Source organism: Odocoileus virginianus, chromosome 18 (assembly GCF_023699985.2).
Source record: "Odocoileus virginianus isolate 20LAN1187 ecotype Illinois chromosome 18, Ovbor_1.2, whole genome shotgun sequence".
Classification (NCBI taxonomy): Eukaryota; Metazoa; Chordata; class Mammalia; order Artiodactyla; family Cervidae; genus Odocoileus; species Odocoileus virginianus.
The window spans coordinates 32,141,655-32,164,708 of record NC_069691.1 but is presented as its reverse complement, the minus strand read 5'-3'; the positions used below and the strand labels follow the sequence as shown (position 1 = coordinate 32,164,708).

The 23,054-nt window shown below is 38.8% G+C and overlaps 1 protein-coding gene across 8 annotated transcripts in view; it reads right to left on the bottom strand.

The window, feature by feature from the left end:
- The window catches only part of CCDC171 (coiled-coil domain containing 171), a 327,536-nt gene that overhangs the window by 7,818 nt on the left and 296,664 nt on the right, over window positions 1-23,054 (bottom strand). The window contains exon 27 of one of the 8 annotated variants that reach the window (XR_011492812.1): window positions 3,408-3,490. The exons of the other annotated variants lie outside the window; for them this stretch is intronic. The gene's annotated coding sequence lies outside the window, so the exon portion shown is untranslated. The remainder of the gene's footprint in view (window positions 1-3,407; window positions 3,491-23,054) is intronic. 8 annotated transcript variants of the gene reach the window in all.

The window sequence follows — 23,054 nt, the reverse complement described above, 5'->3', positions numbered from 1 at the left end:
TATCTGTCTGTCTATTCATTCAACCACACACACATATACATATACCTGATAAATATAGCCACACACATATACTTGCTATATGCATATATGTATACATATATATATATATACACATACACACACACACCCCTGCTAGCACATCACTGGAGAAGGCACTGGCAACCCACACCAGTACTCTTGCCTGGAAAATCCCACGGACGGAGGAACCTGGTAGGCTACAGGTGACTTCACTTTCACTTTTCACTTTCAAGCATTGGAGAAGGAAATGGCAACCCACTCCAGTGTTCTTGCCTGAAGAATCCCAGAGATGTGGGAGCCTGGTGGGCTGCCGTCTATGGGGTCGCACAGAGTCGGACACGACTGAAGCGACTTAGCAGCAGCAGCACATCATTAAACATTTATTCCTTGAAGTCATCAATTATAACTTTGAGTTACCAATACCAAACCCATAGAAATATTTTACACATTCCTCCCTCCATAAGTCATTAAAACCTTAGTACAGACGAGTTTCGTCACTAACAATATAGGATAGGTGGGGATATGTGAGTCAGCAGGGCCCTGTAAAAGAGTCTCCGGAGAGAGGGAACACAATCTGAGAAGTTTAGACACCTAGAGGTTAAAAAGGAAGGGCAACAGGTTGGATGCATGAGACAAGCGCTCAGACCTGGTGCACTAGGAAGACCCAGAGGGATCGGGCGGAGAGGGAGGTGGGAGGGGGGATCCGGATGGGGAATACATGTAAATCCATGGCTAATTCATGTCAATGTATGACAAAAACCACTGCAATATTGTAAAGGAATTAGCCTCCAACTAAAAAAAATAAATGAAAAAAAAATCTTATAAAGGAAAAAAAAAAAATCAGGTACACAAAGGAAAAAAAAAAAAAAAGGAAGGGCAATCATAAAGGGAGAAACAAATCAGAAAAGAGAGGCAGAAGATACTAATAACCCACTCGATTCACATCACAACAATTTACTCCTCAAGCAGACATTTCACATTCGTTCAAAAGCCAGCGTTCTTAAGTCAGTCTGGTTCAGTTTCAGCCTCAACAACTTGCTTAATGTGGTAGATTAATTGGATTATGCCTTCCTTATAAGTATGCTCTTTGCCATGTGACCCTGCAGTTGTTTGCAGCCTGGTTGACAGGCACATTGGTGCCCTACCCAGCCTCATCTAGCATTTCCTCACTTGTACTCTATAATCTGCTTATGTGGACTTGCAGATTATTACATAGGCTTGGGGCTTCCCTGATAGCTCAATTGGTAAGGAATCCACCTGCATTGCAGGAGACCCCAGTTTGATTCCTGGGTCAGGAAGATCTGCTGGAGAAGGGATAGGCTACCCACTCCAGTATTCTGGCCTAGAGAATTCCATGGACTGTATAGTCCATAGGGTCGCAAAGAGCTGGACATCAGTGAGCGACTTTCACTTCATTTCACTTTACTTTACGTGGACTTGTGAGTCAGGAAATAAGATGTTCCATAGCTCACACCTGCCTCCGGTCTGTTCACTGTCTAGTATATAACTCTATCCTTTGTGGGATGAGTGTGCCTTCTCTACCTTTCACACTCTGCCAGGTTCCCCTCCTTGTAAGCCCTTTTCAGATCACTGCCACACACATCCCCAACTGCAGTGAGCTGCTACATTCAATCACATGTTGGCATTCCTTTGTGAACATTTATTTTTCTATTTTCACTTGTATTCATTCATCTCCCCAGAAAACTATAAGCACCTAGGGTAATGGAATCATGATTTTGTATTCCTAGCACTTAGAAGAGTATCTGGAAATAAGATTTCCAACTGATGAATGAATAAACAAATCACTCATGCTATTATTTCATGATTTTGGTTTTATATTTTATATTTGGTTATTTCACATATACATGGATTTTGTCACAATGAAAAGTAGCACAGTGCACTGGAAAGAATTCAGGCTTTGAAGCTGAAGAGGCCTCAGGTTCCAAACTTGAGTCTGCCATGTACTATGTGATCTAAGACATGTTTCTTAACCTGTGTGAGCCTGCATCTTATCCATTATATATGAAGAATAATCCTTCATGGAGCTATCACAAGGACTGAATGAAATAATATACCAAAAAATGAATAACATACAGTAGCTCCCCTTCACCTCTTCCTACTCTTCTCAAGTGATAATAAATTCCAAATTTTGAACTAACATGTATGAACATAAATGTCAGGCACTGTGCTAAGTTTAGCTTTAGAGGCATTATCTCAATTCTCATAGCCACTCAATGGGAAGGTACTACTATTCCTCATTTTATAGTCAAAGAATCAGGGATCACAAGAGTGGCAAGCACTGCTCCACACTGCACAGCATGTTAAGTGGTGCAAAGGGATCCAACTCTTGATCCATGATTCTTCTCCCCTCATGCCTGGCCACCACCTTATCACATCACCCAAAGAAGACACAGCCTCAGGCTTATTCATATCCAGAGCTATTTCATAAAGACAGTAAGGGCTCAACAAATCTCTGTGAAACTGGAGAAGAAAAGCACATAGACTGTACTAGATGTTAAAAATAGATGTTTCTCTTTTTGATAATATGGTTTCTTATAGTCCACTTGAATATCCACAGTACTGGAGTGAATGAATAGATTTTATGACATTTACATAAAATAAAATTCTAGCCCTTTCACCAAAGAAGCTTATATGTTGTTACATTCAGAGATAACACTCAGTGCTGAAGTTTTAAATTACACTATAACATTTAAACTTTAATTTTAAATTGCTTTAAAGATGTCTTGTGCCTGACAAGATAACAATTCCCATTTTCTTCTCTTGGATGTTTAGATTTCCTGACATGATTGAGGTTGGAAAAAGAGTCAAAGAATTTTCCCAGATGGCTTCTGTTCTTTCTTTTCCTATGTTCCTTCACACCCCTGTGCTCCCAGTCTGCTTGTTTCCCAGCAATTCTGATATACCTGACAGTCGAGAATACCAGAAATGGCCAGAAAATTCAAAAAGACCATTTCCCCCCTGTATCTCAAGAATGTAAATTTTTCAAACAGAGAGAATGTGAAAAGTAAATGTATCCATACACTCATGTATATTAAAAAGGGACAAAAATTCTATAAATAAAAACTTATGCTTAATTAATTGAATAAACAAACAATAGAAAAATGCCATTGCAAAACTGAAATGAAAAGCTGATAAAACATATGCAACACACATAATAGCCATAGGGTAGTTTTCTTAAATTACAAAAAACTTATGAAAATCAAGAAAAAGAAGGACCTAATTAGAAAATAGGCTCCGGATAGTGCATTTATTAATACTCAATTCAGCTGTAACAGGAAACTCAAAATGTCAGTGGCTTTAACAAGACAGAAGTTTATTTCTCTCTGAAATAGCTATACGAAGCTACCAGGAATCCAGACTGCTTCTACCTTGGGTTCCACAGTCTCAGTGTGTGGCTTCCACCTCCAGGATCCAAAACGGTTGCTCAAGTTCCAGCCATTATGTCTGCATTCTAGCCAGAAGAAAGAAGGACAGTAAAGGAGAAGGTATCACTTACATTTGAAAACACCTCCTAAAATGAGAGTACTTTTGTTCACACTCCATTGGCTAGAATTTAGCCATGTGGCTAACTTAGTTTCAGGGGAGTCTGAGAAATACAGCTTCCCCCTGCCCCTGAATGGCCTGGGTAATAGAAGTTCAATTACAAAGAAAGAATGAGAAAAGAGGTCAGGAAACCACTGACAGCCTCCACCTCAGATATACATTGGCTGCTTGGTGGACGACAGAGAAATACAGTAACCAATAAACATATAAAAAAGAGGTAAACCTCATTCACAATGAAAGAAACACAACACAAAACGTGACAATGAAAGCTTACTTTTTGCCTATAAAATAGCCCAAATTAAGATGTCTGATGAAACCCACTGCTAAGAGAGGGAAACAGGCAAGTTCCTACACGTAGGCTGGGCTGTACTCTGGTGCAAACTTTTGGGAAGACAGAACTTAAATTGCACCTGTTCCTGATTCAGCAATTCCACTGTTGGAGACTTCTTCTTAGGGCTACACCCACAGAAGCTCAACAAGATGAGCATACAGATGTATTCATCAAAGGATTCTTTTAGAGAAACACTTTTAAAATGAAACTGAAGTGTTAAGTGAAGTATGATACAATCATGTCATACAACAATTTTATAAACTGATATAAATATGTAAGTACTGATGTAGAAATACATCCAAATGAAATAAGATTCAAAACAGTGCACGCTCATGTGCACTCACATGCATGCGTGCACGTGTCTGTGTGTGTATATAAAGAGAAAGAACCCATTTGTATTAAAAAAAAAAATACACAAATAAGTACAAGGAATTCCCTGGCAGCCCAGTGGTTAGGACTTTGTGCTTCCACCGCAAGGAGCTTGAGTTTAATCCCTGGTTGGGGAACTGAGATCCCACATGCTGCACAGAGCAGCCAAAAAAATGTATAAACACATACATGTATATATATATACCTTTTCTTCTTTCTGGAAAGAGAATCACAGAAACTGCTAATGATTTATAGAAAAAGGGAATAAACTGGAGTATGTATTATAAAGGAAAAGCTCTCAAAGTTCAAAGTTTTCTTTCTGTGTTTTTTTATCTTTAAAACTACTGAATCACAATCAAAGGTTTTAAACTGGCAGTTCACAAAAGTCAAAATACAACTCATTAACAAACAAATGGGAAAAATGGTAACTGCCAATAGTAATAAAAAATATAAGGGAAATGAGATGTTTATTACCAATCAAAATTCAATTTAAAAAACTGTGATAATTGATGTTAGTGAAGGCATTAAAAAACAGGCACTCACAAATTGCTAGTGATGTATGAATTGATTGAACCATTTGGACTATAACTTGGTAACTGTCTTGAAATAGTTAACGCCATTTGGCCCAACAATTCCATTTATGATTAGTTTCTTAATATTAATAACAGACAAAAATTAGAAATTATCTGATATTCAATAACAGAAGTACATTTAAGTAAGCTTTAGCCACTTGATGGAATATTATATGTCTATAAAACTTATGGTTATATTAAGAAATAGTTGTAGAACACAGACAAATGCTGAGGCTTGACCAGGGGTCAGAAGACTTTTTCTATTGAGGATCAGATAAATATTTCATGCTTTGCAAGCCACATGTCTCTGTTACAACTACTAAACGCTGCTGTTGTAGCCCCAAAGCAACTATAGATAATACATGTAAATGAATTAGTGTGGCTATGTTCCAATAGAACTGCATTAATGAACACCGAAATTTGAATTTACCATAATTTTCACATCATGAAATATTATTCTTTTTTAATTCATTTTTTAAACATTTAAAAATGTAAAAACCATTCTTAGTTTACAGGCTATACAAAAACAGATGGCAAGTAGATTTGGTTCACAGGCTGTGCTTTTGCCCATCCTTGAGCAAGACTATATAAATGAAAATGAGATACAAAATTACATATGATACTTGTTGTGAGGTATTGAGACTGCAGGAATTTTTTCCCTAAGCTTCTGAATTTTCCAATTATCTACAGCACTTTTACAACTAAAACTGCTTTATTGAAAAAGACTAATTCTATACATACTGAAACCCATATTCTAGTATAGTTAGGACTCTGAACTGTGTGGTCAAAATGAAATGTAATTGGTTTGTTAAAGGTCTCAGAGGGGAGGTCGTGAACCAAGTGTTTTCGCAAGTTTTGAAAATCGGATTTTAATTTAGCTGAGAACACTTTCTTCCTTCAACGTTTCCAGTTATCTAACTCCTATCCACCACCTGACATTAAGTACACACACATGCGAGTAACTCGCACCTCTGTACCAGCGTAGCTCCTCACGTGGAGTGGCTACTTACAACCTGTGTGCCTTCATTTTACTCCAAAGAGCACCTCCTGCTGCCAAGTTACGACTTCTGTGGTCAAAACGCACACATGTCACACTCTCTCTGGGAACTATTAAGCAAAAGTTTTCTGACCACTTTTTCATTACTGAAGAATTTCCTCTTAAAGTTATAAGTCCTTTTTTATTCAATGTCAAAAATTTAGTAATATCTGGAAGCTATAAACTTAGACCTTTTAGCAGCATGTTTTTCTCTGAGTAGAAATACCGCCCATGCACTTAGGTAAAAAAGAGCAGAAGAAGGAAGAAATATCTAAAATTGAAAGCTGTTTGAAAGAGATGGTTTTCCTTAATCTCACTAACATGGTATCTGTCAGTCACATATTTCAACAAAATCAGCAATAAATTCACACGTTAAAAGTCGAAACCCATTTTTCCCTGCCCCTCCCTTCCAGGGCTGGTTTAAACCATGCTACTCCCTTGTAACTCCACCTTATCAAATCTGAAGTCCCCAGCCATTCTTCATGAGATGTTGCAAAGTCTTCATTCCCCTGCTGATCATTGAAGAGCTCCGTGCTATATTCCCCAGGGCTGCTAAACTAACCGTTTGACCGGTGCCCCAGCTGGGCCTTTCTGGAGGGACTGGTTATCTTGAGTTAAAAGAATGTGGCCTCTCTGCTTCTCAGTGAGAGAGGAACCCTTCAGATGCAAGACAAATCAGTGACCTGGGGTTCACATCTGTGGAATGCCTTCCAAACACAACAAGCGCTGGGGCACACGTTCCAAAGCAAACCACTTAGCTGGCAACGACATTTCCTTTACATGATAGGCAGGAATGCTGCTTCTGATAGAGCCAGGCCATTTCCAGCAGTCTCAAACCAAACCCATCTCCAGGGAGAACATCTTATAGAACTGTGAGAGTAATGCAGCAACCACAAGATTCCAAAATAATAGAGCTATGGATTCCATTTCAAGAACCTACTCCCTACATGACCAGTTCCATATGATAGACTTTCCCCAAGACAGCATAAAGCACATCTAAACCCACACTCACTATATTAGGATCCTAAATTAGCTCCACTCACTAATTCTTTTAATAGATATCTAAAAAGGATAAAATCAAAGAAGTAACTAAACTGCCTAAAAAGTGTCAGACACTGTTCACGGTACTGGGATACAGAAGTGAATTACACACCAAAATTCTCTGCCTTTAGAGAGTTCACCTTGTCCGTGACTACCTGTATTTGGAGACAGTTCTTAAATTATAATTTGTTCAATACTCTATAACCACACAACTGCTGTTTTGTAGTATTACATTTTGATGGACAATAGTACTTAAGAGTTTGCTAGACTCATTGTTCCATGGACACAAGCAAGGTCCCAGTAATGAGTCACATTTCCCTAGTTCTTTCCTGACCAGATCACACATGACCTCAAACTCCCTGTCAAAAGTTTCTGGGTGTCTGACATCCTTCCTTCAGGCCCTGCCTCCAAAGTATTAGAGAGACTCCTTGTGCGATATGAGCACCATCTTTACACAGACTAGCCCTACACCCACTCTTCCCTCTGAAACCTATGGTAACTCTGACTGGAACCCAGTGTCTCACACTGTCTGTCATAAAACATTTCTTTCAGCTTCCACCTGTAGGCATCTTTTTCTCATAGACCAGAAGCCAGTCCATAGGCCCGCATAGAGGAGAAAAACTATGCTGTTCTCTCCACTTCTCGTCACCTCCTCTGACCACCTGCCCACAAAACCTCCACTTGTCCTTCAACCATCGCCAAGGCTTTCAGTCACATAAACTCCCCAAGAGCCTGCACACCACTTTTTCACAAAGGCCTTGATTTGTTTGAAACTCAACTCAGGTAAGGGTAGCCACAAGATAACAATTTTGACAAAGGTTTCAAAGCACTTTTCTAAAATTGTTCATCTGTTATTCAAGTGTCTCGTCACTCTCTCTAGTCTACAAATGCACTTTTAATTTTTCTAAGCAAGTCATTCCTTCAGACTTCTTTTTTCTACTTGACCTCTACTTCATTGTATATTTACTTATTATCTGAGAATATTCAACTTTTCTCTTGAAGACAAGAAAAAAATAGAACAGATGTAACTCATAACAAGTGTTAAGCATAGAGAATGAAATCAGCCAGTAATGTGAGATAAGCAGCAGAATCTATATGATAGGAAAAAGTATTAGTTGGTCCCCTGCAGGACAGGCTACTCCCAGACAGACAAGGAAGAGGGAGAGATGCACCACCTCCAGGGTAAAGTCATCCTCAAATTGCCCCCGATGGCTCAGCCAATAAAGACTCTGTCTGCCAATGCAGCAGAAACAGGAGATGTGGGGTTGATCCCTGGGTTGGGAAGATCCCCTGAAGAAGGAAACGGCAAGCCACTCTAGTATTCTTGCCTGGAGAATCCTATGGACAGAGGAGCCTGGTGGGCTACAGTCCATAGTGTGGCAAAGAGTCAGACACAACTGAAGCACAGAACACAGGCAAACTGCCCCCAGAGCTACAGAGAAAACCCAAAGCGGTCCGGCTGCCTAAGTGGCAAGCTACAGAGACTGGCCAGGAGTATTTCTCAAGACAGGTGTGGATAAGTGGACCCAGGCATCTTCAGTCACCTCATCCAGCTTTCTCAGCGCTCCACCTTGGTCCCATAACCTCATGAGGAGAAGGATGATGCAGCTTAGAGAGAGGCCATCTGAACACCTTACAAGCAAGTAACCAGAGAGTAGGGTCTGTCCCCCTGCTGCCTCCCTACCATCTGCTTCTTGCTGTGTGTTTTAGATTGAGCTGCGAAACCATGTGATTTGAGGATCCTAATTTCATCTGTGAGACCTCCTGTTCTGTGAGTTCAGGGATAACCTGCCTCCTAGAGTCCTTGGAGGCTACCATTACATTAAGACAATCTCCCATAGACTCCTTTGTCCCTGAGACTAATCAAAATGCTGATCCTGAAGCAAGCCCTGCCTTCTCCTATCTCAGGTTCTCTTCTTCAAGCAGCCTTTTCTATTTAAAAGGAGGCTTTTTCTATTTAAAAGGAGACTTCTTCATCGGATTCTCACAACTCACCTCAGGTATCACCTTGCCCTCAAACCTTCCCTGAATCCAGCCCCCCTACAGTTGGGTTACAAGCCCCTTCTTGGCGTTATCCAGACACCCCACACCGCTGCTTTTATAAGGGCACAGCATCACAGTCTGCTGTGTGCTTCAGCCTGTGCTGTTTAATGTAGTAGCCACTGACCATATGTAAGTAATTTAAATTAATTAAAATTGAATTTCATGTAAAATTAAAATTTAGTTCCTCAGTCACACTAACTGTCCTCCACACATTCAACAGCCATGACTCCACCATCACAGTAAGTCACAACGGTCAGAGCCGGCATGGAGTGTTCCTTCCTTGGAGGCACAGGCTATTTTATCTGTGTTTGTTTCAGCATTACCATTGGCTTGGCTTGCCGCTGCTTAGTCACTAAGTCATGTCCAACCCTTTTGTAACCCGTGGACTGTAAGCCTGCCAGGCTCCTCTGTCCATGGAATTCTCCAGGCAAGAATTCTGGAGCGGGTTGCCATGGCCTTCTCCAGGGGATCTTCCTGACCCAGGGATCGAACCTGCAACTCGCGCATTGCCAGGTGAGTTCTTTACCTGGGAAGCCAGTGGCTTGACCAGTGACCAGTAGATCACAGGAACACCATATATTTGCTTATTTTTGACTGAATACACTGCTTCTAATCCATATTCCAAAGAAAGCCAACATGATTTGATATTAAACTGTTCTCTCTGAAAAATATTTTTATTTCACAATGTTTAATTTTCATTCTTTAATTCTAACTTTCTCTGATTTTTCCTTTCTAAAGTGTTCCAAGTTTCAGAAGGATTCTCACTGTTCCTTTCTGTGTTTATTTTTCTCCACCTGGAGAGTGTCATTAAAGCATTTCCCCTTAGGCTGCTCTGAAAGTAAAGAAGTCTGTCTGTGACAAAAAGACAAGAGGACAGTTATCTCGGCAAGTGTCCATCCACAAGACACCCAGGCCGGAATCCTAGTTCTCTTGACCTAGATTTGCTGTATCAGAGAAAGATGCATTGCTTATTCTCCTGCTTAAATTTCCAATTTTTATACTCTCTTGAGAAAAGGATTCTATTATAAGCTAAATTTGGAGGCAATCTAATTGTTTGATGTAAACCTTCAAAGTTTCCTTTGAGTTGAATGTCTATCTGCTTGGGCAGAAAAGGGGAAAAGAGGGAATTTACATTCACTTTGCTAAACATTAGCATCTTTTGTTCAATCATTTGAATGCAGGACAGTTCTGGGAAACAGCTTAGAGAACAAGAGTTGACACATACAGTGGAAAATCTTTTAAGGTGCTTGGATTCAATGAGGGAGAAAGTGAGACGGAACCATATTTCAGCTCCCTAACTGTGCTCCAGTCTGCGGGAACTTTGTGACAGGTCTCTGTCTCTCAGCTACACTTGACTGGCTTTGGCTGACATTCAGCTGTCAGACAGCAACCCTCAACCAGGCCCCTAACATGCTCCACAGCTTCACCCAATTAACTCGCTTTCACTTGACACAGCAGCAAAAAGCTTCATAATAGGTGGTCAAGGTGCATGGTGTCTGCCTGCCCTCGACCTGCTCACACACAGCAAGATGTTTAACTACTTTCTTCTCGCCAACGTGCTCAGAACTAGGATGACTACAATTTAGTCACTCCCTCTATTGAATTGGATGGGAATCTAGGAAACAGTACAGTGATGCACTAAAAAGCTGCTCAAAAACAGATCTCTAGATGACTACAGTTAAATTTCAAATCAGTTCCTTAGGCCCCTCTGAGAAGATCTGATTTTTAGATTATCAAAACTTAATATCAACCAGCAATCAATTTATGGTTTTGTTGTCATTCAGTCACTCGGTCGTGTCTGACTCCTTGCAATCCCATGGACTGCAGCACACCAGGCTTCCCTGTCCTTCCCTGTCTCCCGGAGTTTGCTTATTTTTCATTTATGGTTAGTATCACAAATAACAGGATTGTACTGCTATAAAGATGATCTGGGATAGGAAAAACTTTTGGCAAGTAAGAGTAGGAAGGTCTAGGCACAATTCAAGAGTATGGAACTCAGCCTTTGCTCATAAAAATGCACTTTTTTTCAGAAACTAAACAATTTTTTTTATAAGTTTTTGTCCTGCTGCTTAGCCTTTCAGGTGAAATATACTGTACTTGAAAACAGACTTGGCTAAGAATTAAAAACTTTTATACTTATCTTGAAAAATGACCTGAGAAATTTACACATTTTCTCTCACCTCTCAATACACTCAGACCTAAATATATAATCAGTTTTCACTTATTTGCACTCCGAAGATCTGAAAATTTTTTTTAATGTTATGTAAAGAAAAGTAATATAAACTGTACTGTCTTTGGTCCCCTCTATTTATAAAGCCATGTGAGGAAGAGGCCACCAAAAGGTCACTTTACAATAGGATTCTTCATTATTGACATCCAAATACAGATTCCTGTAGCTGTTACCAACACAGAGTTACGATTTCAATTCCAAGGACCCTATCAGTGATCAGAGCTGAAAATCTAATTAAAGGAATGGGAATGCTGGCCTCCAGCACCACAAACTAATTCTAGGAGAAATTTACCACTACTTTACACCAGGCAAAGAAGAGTTTAAGCATACCTTGCCATTCGATACGCGTCTGAGATGATGACCTAAGCTTTTGGAGTCAAGTCTGTAAGTAGGAGTGCTTTTGTGACATGCCTTCAAACTGAAAGAAATCTTTCTCTACATAAAATGCTTATTTGTTGTTTTGAACACTGCTCACTTCTTACCAGAAGCTCAAGGCAGGGAGAGATCTTGATTCAACTGCTGGGCAATTAGGAAATCACATGGCATCCGTTTTATTCATCAAGTCCTGCCAATTTCTCCATCTATATTATCTGGCCACAGTCTAATCCTTCTCCATCTCCACTCTTACTGCCCTCATACAGGTAATTCTCACTTCTCACTTGGTCTTCTTTAATATGACTCATCACAATTCATTACAAGTATTTATGTGTATGTCTGTCTTCTCCAAACACCTTCAGATCCCTGAGAGAAGGTCCCTTATCTCATCCTATTAAGGATGTAATATAATATAATGCTTAAGAGTGAGGACTTTGGGTTCACAGTGCCTAGGCTCAAATCTTGTACTCTATACTGGTAGTTTCTTCATCTAAAAAGCGATAATAACCCTCCTTTGATAAGACAATGAAGACTAAATTAGTAATAAACATCAAGTGCTCAGCACAATGGCTGGCACATAGTAAGCCTTCAATGAATATTGGTATTGTTGTTATTACTCTTATTACAACATTTTTAGAACTTGGCAAAGTACATAGGACATAGGAGGTAATAAATGCATGGTGAAGGAATAATTAGGTGTTAATTAGGTAATCTTTTTGTTTCATTTCAGGATGATATAAAGAATAAAAATTGTTCATGAAGAATATGAATGATGGATTTAAAATTTTTGAGTTCTGGTACTATCACTTTATAGAAATAAATAAGCATTGAAAATATCTAAATTTTTAAAAATCAGCAAGAATTTGCGATTTCTAAGATATTTTTTCTGAGCAAATAGCATGCTCTTCTGAGCATAAATAAAAACAGTTTTTATTGTTTAAAAATAAACATTTTTAATTACCTTCCTTTTTTAGAGATTTGATGGCTTGCTTATTCAATATGAGGATGACCTCATTATCTACAGAATTTTTAAGGAATGTGAATAAAAGGTTTATTTGAAAGGAAGGTTTTACTTAGGATACTTTTCAAAAATGATCTTAATTTTTTTTCCCTGAACACAGCTTTACATTTTTCTATCTCAAAGCTATTGAACATCTTAACCAGAAGAGGAGTTTGGATTGATATAACATAGGCATACTTCCAGGGCTGAAATGCATAAAAATAACAGGCCATGTTTTATAAATATTATATGTCCTTTAAGTAAAGACATCAAAAAAAAAAGTTAATCCTTTACAATTTAAAAAAGTTACTAGTATTTGAAGTATAAAAAAAAAATTTGCCACACTTTTCTATTTCTTTTTTTTTTTTTTTTTAACAAAAAAATTGAACAAAATTTATTAAACAATGGTTCATAAGGCTTAGGGCATCAGGTGACAAAGAAGAGTGATCCCCGAGAAATGGGAAATATAGGAGGTGAATGTGCCTTATTGGTTTTTTTTTTTTTTTTTTTTTTTTTTTATTTGTTGGAGGCTAATTATTTACAACATTGCAGTGGTTTTTGTCATACATTGAAATGAATTAGCCATGGATTTACATGTATTCCCCATCCCGGTCCCCCCTCCCACCTCCCTCTCCACCCCATCCCTCTGGGTCTTCCCAGTGCACCAGGCCTGAGCACTTGTCCCATGCATCCAACCTGGGCTGGTGATCTGTTTCACCCTAGATATACATGTTTCGATGCTGTTCTCTTGAAACATCCCGCCCTCGCCTTCTCCCACAGAGTCCACAAGTCTGTTCTATACATCTGAGTCTCTTTTTTCTTTTTTTTGCATATAAGGTTATCGTTACCATCTTTCTAGATTCCATATATATGTGTTAGTATACTGTAATGGTCTTTATCTTTCTGGCTTACTTCGCTCTGTATAATGGGTTCCAGTTTCACCCATCTCATTAGAACTGATTCAAATGAATTCTTTTTGATGGCTGAGTAATATTCCATGGTGTATATGTACCACAGCTTCCTCATCCATTCGTCTGCTGATGGGCATCTAGGTTGCTTCCATGACCTGGCTATTATAAACAGTGCTGCGATGAACATTGGGGTGCACGTGTCTCTTTCAGATCTGGTTTCCTCAGTGTGTATGCCTAGAAGTGGTATTGCTGGGTCATATGGCAGATCTATTTCCAGCTTTTTAAGGAATCTCCACACTGTTTTCCATAGTGGCTGTACTAATTTGCATTCCCACCAACAGTGTAAGAGGGTTCCCTTTTCTCCACACCCTCTCCAGCATTTATTGCTTGTAGACTTTTGGATAGCAGCCATCCTGACTGGTGTATAATGGTACCTCATTGTGGTTTTGATTTGCATTTCTCTGATAATGAGTGATGTTGAGCATCTTTTCATGTGTTTTTTTGCCATCCGTATGTCTTCCTTGGAGAAATGTCTGTTTAGTTCTTTGGCCCATTTTTTGATTGGGTCATTTATTTTTCTGGAGTTGAGCTGGAGGAGTTGCTTGTATATATTTGAGATTAATCCTTTGTCTGTTGCTTCATTTGCTATTATTTTCTCCCAATCTGAGGGCTGTCTTTTCACCTTGCTTATAGTATCCTTTGTTGTGCAAAAGCTTTTAAGTTTCATTAGGTCCCATTTGTTTATTTTTGCTTTTGTTTCTAAAATTCTGGGGTGTGGGTCATAGAGGATCCTGCTGCGATTTATGTCAGAGAGTGTTTTGCCTATGTTCTCCTCCAGGAGTTTTATAGTTTCTGGTCTTACATTTAGATCTTTAATCCATTTTGAGTTTATTTTTGTGTATGGTGTTAGAAAGTGTTCTAGTCTCATTCTTTCACACTTTTCTATTTCAACTTGGTTTACAGCCACCCTAAGTAATGCCTTTTATAAAACTAAATCCCACATTAAACTTACCAACTATATTAGTTTCCTAGGGCTGCTATTACAAATTGCCACAAACTGGGTGGCTGAGAAAAACAGAAATTTATTCTCTAACGGTTCTAGAGGCTAAAAGTCTGAAATTGCACTGGCAGGACTGTGCTTTCTCCAAGGACTCTCAGGAAGAATTCTTCCTCGCCCCTTCCACCTCCTGGTAGGGACTGGAAATCATCGTCACTCCTGAGGCTGGAGCTGCCTCACTTCAGGGTCTACCTCTGTCTTCACATGGCCACCTACCCTCTCTGTGTGTCTCCCCTTAAAAGTACACGGGTCACTGGATTTAGGGCCTGCTCTAATCCAGTATGAAGTCATCCTAATTTAACAGATTATATCTGCAAAGGCCTTATTTCCAAATAAGGTTACATTCTGAGGTTCTGAGTAAACACAGAGGACTCTATTCAGTCTACTATCACAACTATGAACAGCATAAGAAGGAATGAATTAGGATTATTATTCTTTTAATTTGGGGCTCAGGGTACCTATGTATTCTACTTCAGGCTGTTTTAGATACTAGCCCAATTATTAGCTCAACAGAACCTTGAGGATTTCCTAAGCCCTATTAACTTCTAAAGGTCATTGTTCATAAACATCATCTCTCACTGAAGCTTTATATTTAGTCTTCAAATGTTACTAAGCAAACAGAGCAAACATTTTTGGAGGTCTCGTTATACATGAAAGTGAACTAACCTTTTCCCCCTTCATTTCTAATTGCTGAATATTTTACTTTCATTGTAAACAAAATACGTTCAGAAAGCAGTAGAGTGTTTTTCAAGTGTATTAAATGATGCCATGATAAACACAAGCTTTTATCCAGAAGTTCCAAAAACACCCTATGAAAGAAATTTTTTAATGTCTGTAAACATTAAGGTTTCAGAAACTTCCTAATATATGTGCAACTATAATTTTCTAATAAATACATGCAGAAACGTTTTATAACAGTAATGATACACACGGGTTATTGTTCCATTATCCAAATTCATGTGATAGCAGTTTGCTGTCTCTCCCAAATCCCAAAGTAGCTTGATTTCTTAGGATCATGGTTTTCAATTTTTAAATAGACATAATTTTATTATAATAGGATATTATTTATACAAAGAAGTGACACAGATTAAAATGTTAATTTTATAACATAAGAAATAAAACCTCTGCATTCAAGGAAAAAAGTATTAAAATATAAAATTGATGACATCTACCATCAGTAAGCCAAAAATTTAGAAATGAGTCTTGAAACCTAACTATGTAAGTTAATTTTAGGCAAAGAAACAAAAACACCAATCAGAAGGAAAGCGCTGCCTAGAAAAGGGGAGTTACTCTAACTACCTTGGTAGTCCCTTCTTACGTTGAGAACAGGTACAAATCATAGTTCTATGCTCAGTTGATTAGAATATGATAGAAATGGCATTAATAATAATAGCAGAGACTTTATAGTTATCCTTTCTTTTAATCTCCATACAAGCCTAGAGAGAGAAGCTACTGGTATCCTCATTTTTACATGTGAGGAAACTGAAGCACTGTTGAAGAGGCTGTTAACTTAATGAGGTTCACGTGGTTAGCCAAGTGGTGAAGCCAGGATCTGAATATTCCTAACTCCAGGGTCCCCACAATCCAGCCACTGTGAATGAGCTCTTGAGTTGGACTGCCTGTGTTCAAATCTTTGCTTCAGCACCTGGTAAGCCATACAATAGGGAGATAACAATGGTACCAAAAATAATATATAACCACAGGGGTATTGTGGTATTAACTAAACTAATACATACTAGGTTCTGAGAATGTTGGTTCATACACGGGAAGTACTGGATAAATGTGAGCTAATCTCCTCCTCCTCCTCTTCTTGCTCTATACCAGCCAGCTCTCGGGCTTGAAAACCATGTATATATATCCCTAAGCTCTGTCTCACATTCACAGACTGTGCCTTGTCTGGAAGATACTTTTTCTTGGTCACAAGGGGGCTTTAATAAGAAAATGATTTAGGCCAAGAAGAAAAGTGCTGGCCACAGTAGTTTACCAAGAGCCAGCAGTCTCAGTTTACTGGCTTACTAGCTGGATGGTGCAGCACAATTCACACAGGTTTCTGAATCTCACACATAATACCTTCATCACTAAAGGCTATAAAGTGGTATACATGGGTATATTTTGAAAACTGTAAAGAACTGCAGAAACCAAATTGTCATAGTTATGAGGAAAAAGTCAACTCATAGCTTGACCATGAATCCATATACGCCAGCAGCAACCTGTTTCTGCTCACATAGTTCTCCCTATCCAGAGCTCCTTATTCAACCCCTGTAATTCCTTCAAAATCAAGCTCAAATACAAATTCTCAAAAACATTCTAGCCACCCCAGTTGAAATAAATCTAACTTTTAAAAATCTATGGTTATTCGTCATCTTATGGCTTGATGAGAGCCTGTCCTGACTCATGAACTAGATTACAAATTCCATCAAATCAGCAACTCTTCATTATGCCTTTCTGTATTCAAGGCATATGCAGACACAATTATCTTCCTTACATAAAATATGACAAGAGAGAGAGCTCTAAAAGATTTTAGAACTCTTCAAAAAGGAATAAAGCTCACTGACTGATTCAACAAACTTTTGTTGGTCACTCAGTAAAGAGTCAGGCACAATGTGGGTGGGCACTAAGGATGTAAATACCTGACTTCCAGACCAAGCTGAGACTCAAGCTTAGCAAAATGAAATATGTATGCAGATCCGAAGGCCTTGATCTTGGTCTAGTTCTAGATGCACAGGTCAGGTCTGAATAAGTAAGAGTGATTTGACATACTCCTTGAAGGTATTAAAGTTGATTGTTGGGACCTGACCTTTTTTTAACTTTTCCCTAAATTGTTAAGAATCACTAAAGGAGAAAGTTTACCAATGCTCCCAAGATTTTTCAAAACCAAGGACAGTCCCTGGATCAACTGGAACCTTGGAAGCAAGTGGGAATAATATAGCCTGAAAACTTGAAAATAAATTCATAACCCCAAGTGCATAAAAAAATCCATCATAAGTACCTGGGGGGATATATCTCAATTCTATGATCCCAGAGGTTTGTGACATTGTACAGGAGGCAGTGATCAAGACCATACTCAAGAAAAACAAATGGAAAAAGGCAAAATAGTTGTCTGAGGCTGCTAAGTCACTTCAGTCGTGTCCAACTCTGTGCGACCCCATGGACAGCAGCCCACCAGGCTCCTCTGTCCATGGGATTCTTCAGGCAAGAATAGTGGAGTGGGGTGCCATTTCCTTCTCCATTGTCTGAGGAGGCCTTACAAATAGCTGAGAAAGAAGAGAAGCCAAAGGCAAAGAAGAAAAGGAAAGATACTTTCATTTGAATGCAGAGTTCCAAAGAACAGCAAGGGGAGATAAGGAAGCCTTCCTCAGTGATCAATGCAAATAAATAGAGGAAAACAATAGAATGAGAAAGACTAGAGATCTCTTCAAGAAAATTAGAGTTACCAAGGGAATATTTCATGCAAAGACAGGCACAATAAAGGACAGAAATGGTATGAACCTAACAGAAGCAGAAGATACTAAGAAGAGGTGGCAAGAATACACAGAAGAACTATACAGAAAAGATCTTCATGACCCAGATAACCACGATGGTGTGATCACTCACCTAGAGCCAGACATCCTGGAATACGAAGTCAAGTGCGCCTTAGGGAGCATCACTACGAACAAAGCTAATGGAGGTGATCCATCACATTCCAGTTGAGCTATTTCAAATCCTACAAGAAGATGCTGTTAAAGTGCTGCACTCAATATGCCAGCAAATTTGGAAAACTCAGCATGCCCACAGGACTGGAAAATGTCAGTTTTCATTCCAATCCAAAAGAAAGGCAATGCCAAACAATGTTCAAACAATTGCACTCATCTCACACTAGCAAAGTAATGCTCAAAATTCTCCAAGCCCGGCTTCAACAGTATGTGAACCATGAACTTTCATATGTTCAAGCTGGATTTAGAAAAGGCAGAAGAACCACAGTTGAAATTGCCAACATCCACTGGATCATCGAAAAAGCACAAGAATTCCAGAAAGACAGCTACTTCTGATTTATTAACTATGCTAAAGCCTTTGACTGTATGGATCACAACAAACTGTGGAAAATTCTTGAGAGATGAGAATACCAGACCACCTTATCTGCCTCCTGAGAAATCTGTATGCAGGTCAAGAAGCAACAGTTAGAGCTGGACATGGAACAACAGACTGGTTCCAAATTGGGATAGGAGAACGTCAAGGCTGTATGCTGTCACCCTGATTATTTAACTTATATGCAGAGTACACCACATGCAAAATGCTGGGCTGGATGAAGCACAGGCTGGAATCAAGGTTGTGGGGGGAAATATCAATAACTTTAGATATGCAGATGACAACACCCTTATGGCAGAAAGTAAAGAAGAACTAAAGAGCCTCTTGATGAAAGTGAAAGAGGACAGTGAAAAAGTTGGCTTAAAACTCAACATTCAGAAAACAAAGATCATGGCATCTGGTCTCATCACTTCATGGCAACTAGATGGGGAAACAATGGAAACAGTGACAGACTTTATTTTCTTGGGCTCCAAACTCACTGCAGATGGTGACTGCAGCTATGAAATTAAAAGACGCTTGCTCCTTGGAAGAAAAGCTATGACCAACCTAGACAGCATGCTAAAAAGCAAAGACATTACTTTGTCAACAAAGGTCCATCTAGTCAAGGTTATGGTTTTTCCAGTAGTCATGTATGGATGTGAGATTTGTACTATATAGAAAGCTGAGTGCCGAAGAAATGATACTTTAGAACTGTGGTGTTGGAGAAGACTCTTGAGAGTTCCTTGAACTGCAGAGAGATCCAGTCCATCCTAAAGGAAATCAGTCCTGAACATTCACTGGATTGATGCTGAAGCTGAAACTCCAATACTTTGGCCAACTGATGCAAGGAACTGACTCACTGGAAAAGACCCTGATGCTGGGAAAGATTGAAGGTGGGAGGAGAAGGGGACGACAGAGGATGAGATGGTTGGATGGCATCACTGACTCAATGGACATGAGTTTGAGCAAGCTCTGGGAGCTGGTGATGGACAGGGAAGCCTGGCATGCTGCAGTCCATGGGGTTGCAAAGAGTCAGACACTACTCAACAACTGAAGATCTCAAAATAAATAGACAGTTTTTAAATTTGAGATTTATTCATTTAATAAATAAATATTAACTCACTGCTATGACATGCCTAATTGTTACATGATTTCTTATCAATGAACCTGTTTTTTTAACTATATAGTGTTCTCACTATTTTATAGAAATATAAGCAGACACAAGTTCTTGTCATCATCTGATGATGTACCCCCTTTGCATTGCAGAGTTTCTGAATTCATCAATAAATATTTGCTTCTGACTTCTGCTCCTCTTATGGTCAAACTGATGCCCAACTGCCATCATGCCAATTCTAGGGTCACTGAATTAAATGCATCAGTGACAACAGTGACAAAGCTGGTAACAATGCTGAGAAACACACATGTGCTATGGAATCATTATTATGTTGCCAAGAACCTCATAGGAAACAGGAAATCTTCAAACCGAAAATGAACATCAAAAGAGCTGACAAGACAGCCAGCGGTTTAACTCAGGACCTGTCTCCTTACTCAGTTTGGTCTGGGTTCAGCAGCTGCAGTCAGGGTTCAGGGCTATTCTCAAGTGGACTGACATTCCTATCACCAGATTCTTAAACTGTTTTTCTGTCTTTCTTTTTTTAATTTGCTATTCTACATTGCTACACATGTTGTAGGAGCTCTTTATCAGAGTTTAGAATTTTTATACATAAATAAAGCACAGAACAAGTCAATATAAAAAGGAAACTAAATTTCTAGAATACCTTTCATCTTTCTTATGGTAAAGAAAAAGATTTCTTTTCCTTTTTGGGATATGAAATGTAAACATACAAAGATTATTTGTTGCAAAATTATGATTTCTACTAAACTAAAACATGTATCCTAAGCACACTCTTAAAGTGAACTTAGACCTTAAACCAACAGTTCTTCTATTCTTTGTATTATATTTAAGGCCTACAGACGGTCAACTAGAATATTCACCATCACCAATATCACTTATTTATTATATTTCATTAGGATGTGAGGGATTACTAACAAAGATACTAACAAAGACACAACTCCTGATCCCAGGTGAAATGCAAATACAACCACATATGAGAAATTTCTTTCTTTTCCTCTTTTTCTTCCCTTAAGAAAAGGGGTTGACACTGTTTATAATAGCCAGGACATGGAAGCAACCTAGATGCCCATCAGCAGACGAATGGATGAGGAAGCTGTGGTACATATACACCATGGAATACTACTCAGCCATTAAAAAGAATTCATTTGAATCAGTTCTAATGAGATGGATGAAACTGGAGCCCATTATACAGAGCGAAGTAAGCCAGAAAGATAAAGACCAATACAGTATACTAACACATATATATGGAATTTAGAAAGATGGTAACGATAACCCTATATGCAAAACAGAAAAAGAGACTCAGATGTATAGAACAGACTTGTGGACTCTGTGGGAGAAGGCGAGGGTGGGATGTTTCAAGAGAACAACATCGAAACATGTATATTATCTAGGGTGAAACAGATCACCAGCCCAGGTTGGATGCATGAGACAAGTGCTCGGGCCTGGTGCACTGAGAAGACCCAGAGGGATCAGGTGAAGAGGGAGGTGGGAGGGGGGACAGGGATGGGGAATACATATAAATCCATGGCTAATTCATTTCAATGTATGACAAAAACCACTGCAATGTTGTAAAGTAATTAGCCTCCAACTAATAAAAATAAATGGAAAAAAAAAAAAAGAAAAGGGGTTGAGGAGACCATAGAAACAACATTTTTCAGTAGTAACTTGACATAACAAATGATCTTAACAATAAAGAAATTCTGAACCCACAGAGACAGAGGGCCAATCGTGGCCACGTGCTTGGCTGTTTGACAAACTTAACTTCTGAACAGGTTGGTAAACTTTAAGTTGGACCACATAATTTGGAATTTGTGACGGAACTTTGAGCAAACTATTGCTACGTCCCAGATATTGTGCTAATATCTAGGAACAGAACAATTTCCTATTTACATGGCACTTCCAGTCTAATGAGGTTAGTTAATTAACAACCAATTACAATATGGTATGATTAATGTTATAAGAGTCTAACAGTGTACAAGGTGCTTGAGGAGAGATTTGGAATTTAAAACTTTGGGGGAAAATCAACTGAGCACAAGGTAGAAAATAATATTTCAAACAAAGTAATCAGCATATATCAAGGCTTGTGAGAGAGAAAACCTGGCACTAATTTTTACTAATTTAAGTAAAAAACTGATTTAATAAAACCCACAACGAATAGATTGGTAACCGTACAAATATCCTAATTGATAATGCTCTATTAGGTCTTCCCACTTTGTGATTAAAAATGAGCTGACTTATACGACATTTGTATACTTTGTTTCTAAGTCACGAGTTGAAACAGAGGGTGTCGGGCTGCTGCTCATTGTCCAGGATGTTTTTCAAACTACACACTCTACATCTTTTCAATAATTGAACAGACCATTTGAATAAATTTTCACACTTTTATATTTTTAATACTGGATTTGAAACACTAAAAGCATCAAAATGTTGGTATAGGAATTTTGATCCAGTGAGTGGGACTTATGGTTCTGGGGAAGATCATCTGAAATAAATTTCCATAATCTATTTTTCTTTTTTGATTGCTTACTACCACTGTATTTCAACATCAGCGTTTTTTTATGCCTGCTATCTCATCTAGTGTTACAGTATGGGTGCAAATTAAGTAAGAATAAGAATAAAAAGTTAACCTGTAAGAATGGTTAAAAGTACAATGGTATTCCCGAAGTGCTCAACCAAGTAAAAAATTAACCAAGAGCTTCCTGGAGAATCCCAGAGGAACCCAGTGGGCTACAGTCACAGGGTCGCAAAGAATCAGACACGACTGAAGCGCTGAGTACAACCATGAAGTCAGGAGTTTCTGAGTTCCTGTAAGTTCCACTAGTCAACATGCTAACTTTATCTGCATTCAGGGGCTATCAATATTCCATTACAAAGGTAAAAATATTCAAACCTTCGTTTTATTGATCTAAAAAACAGGAGCTAAAACATGCCAGTATTATCATTCATGACCTGAATCCTCAGAGAAACCTGCCAAATGAATGAGTTAACACAGAAGTGACACAAACCCTTGAAAGGACAGCCTTTAATTTGTACCTACATGCTTCAGAAGGCTGCCAAGTAGAATGGAGGTTGTGACAGAACTAATAACGTGAATGGAAAAAGCATCTGTTTAGTTCTAGAAGACACCCTAGAGACCCTCTGGTCAAAGCTCCTCTTTTTACAACTCTGAAAATTCCCAGAGAAGTTATTTGCCCAGGAGCACATAGCTAGCGTGGCAGTACCAGGACCAAGTTCCTAACTCTTGCCCCCGCAGTCCACTGTGTTTCCACTGCACCGAATTAGGGGCACGTACCTTCAACTCCTCTGCACCTCAAAAATCACAGGTAGA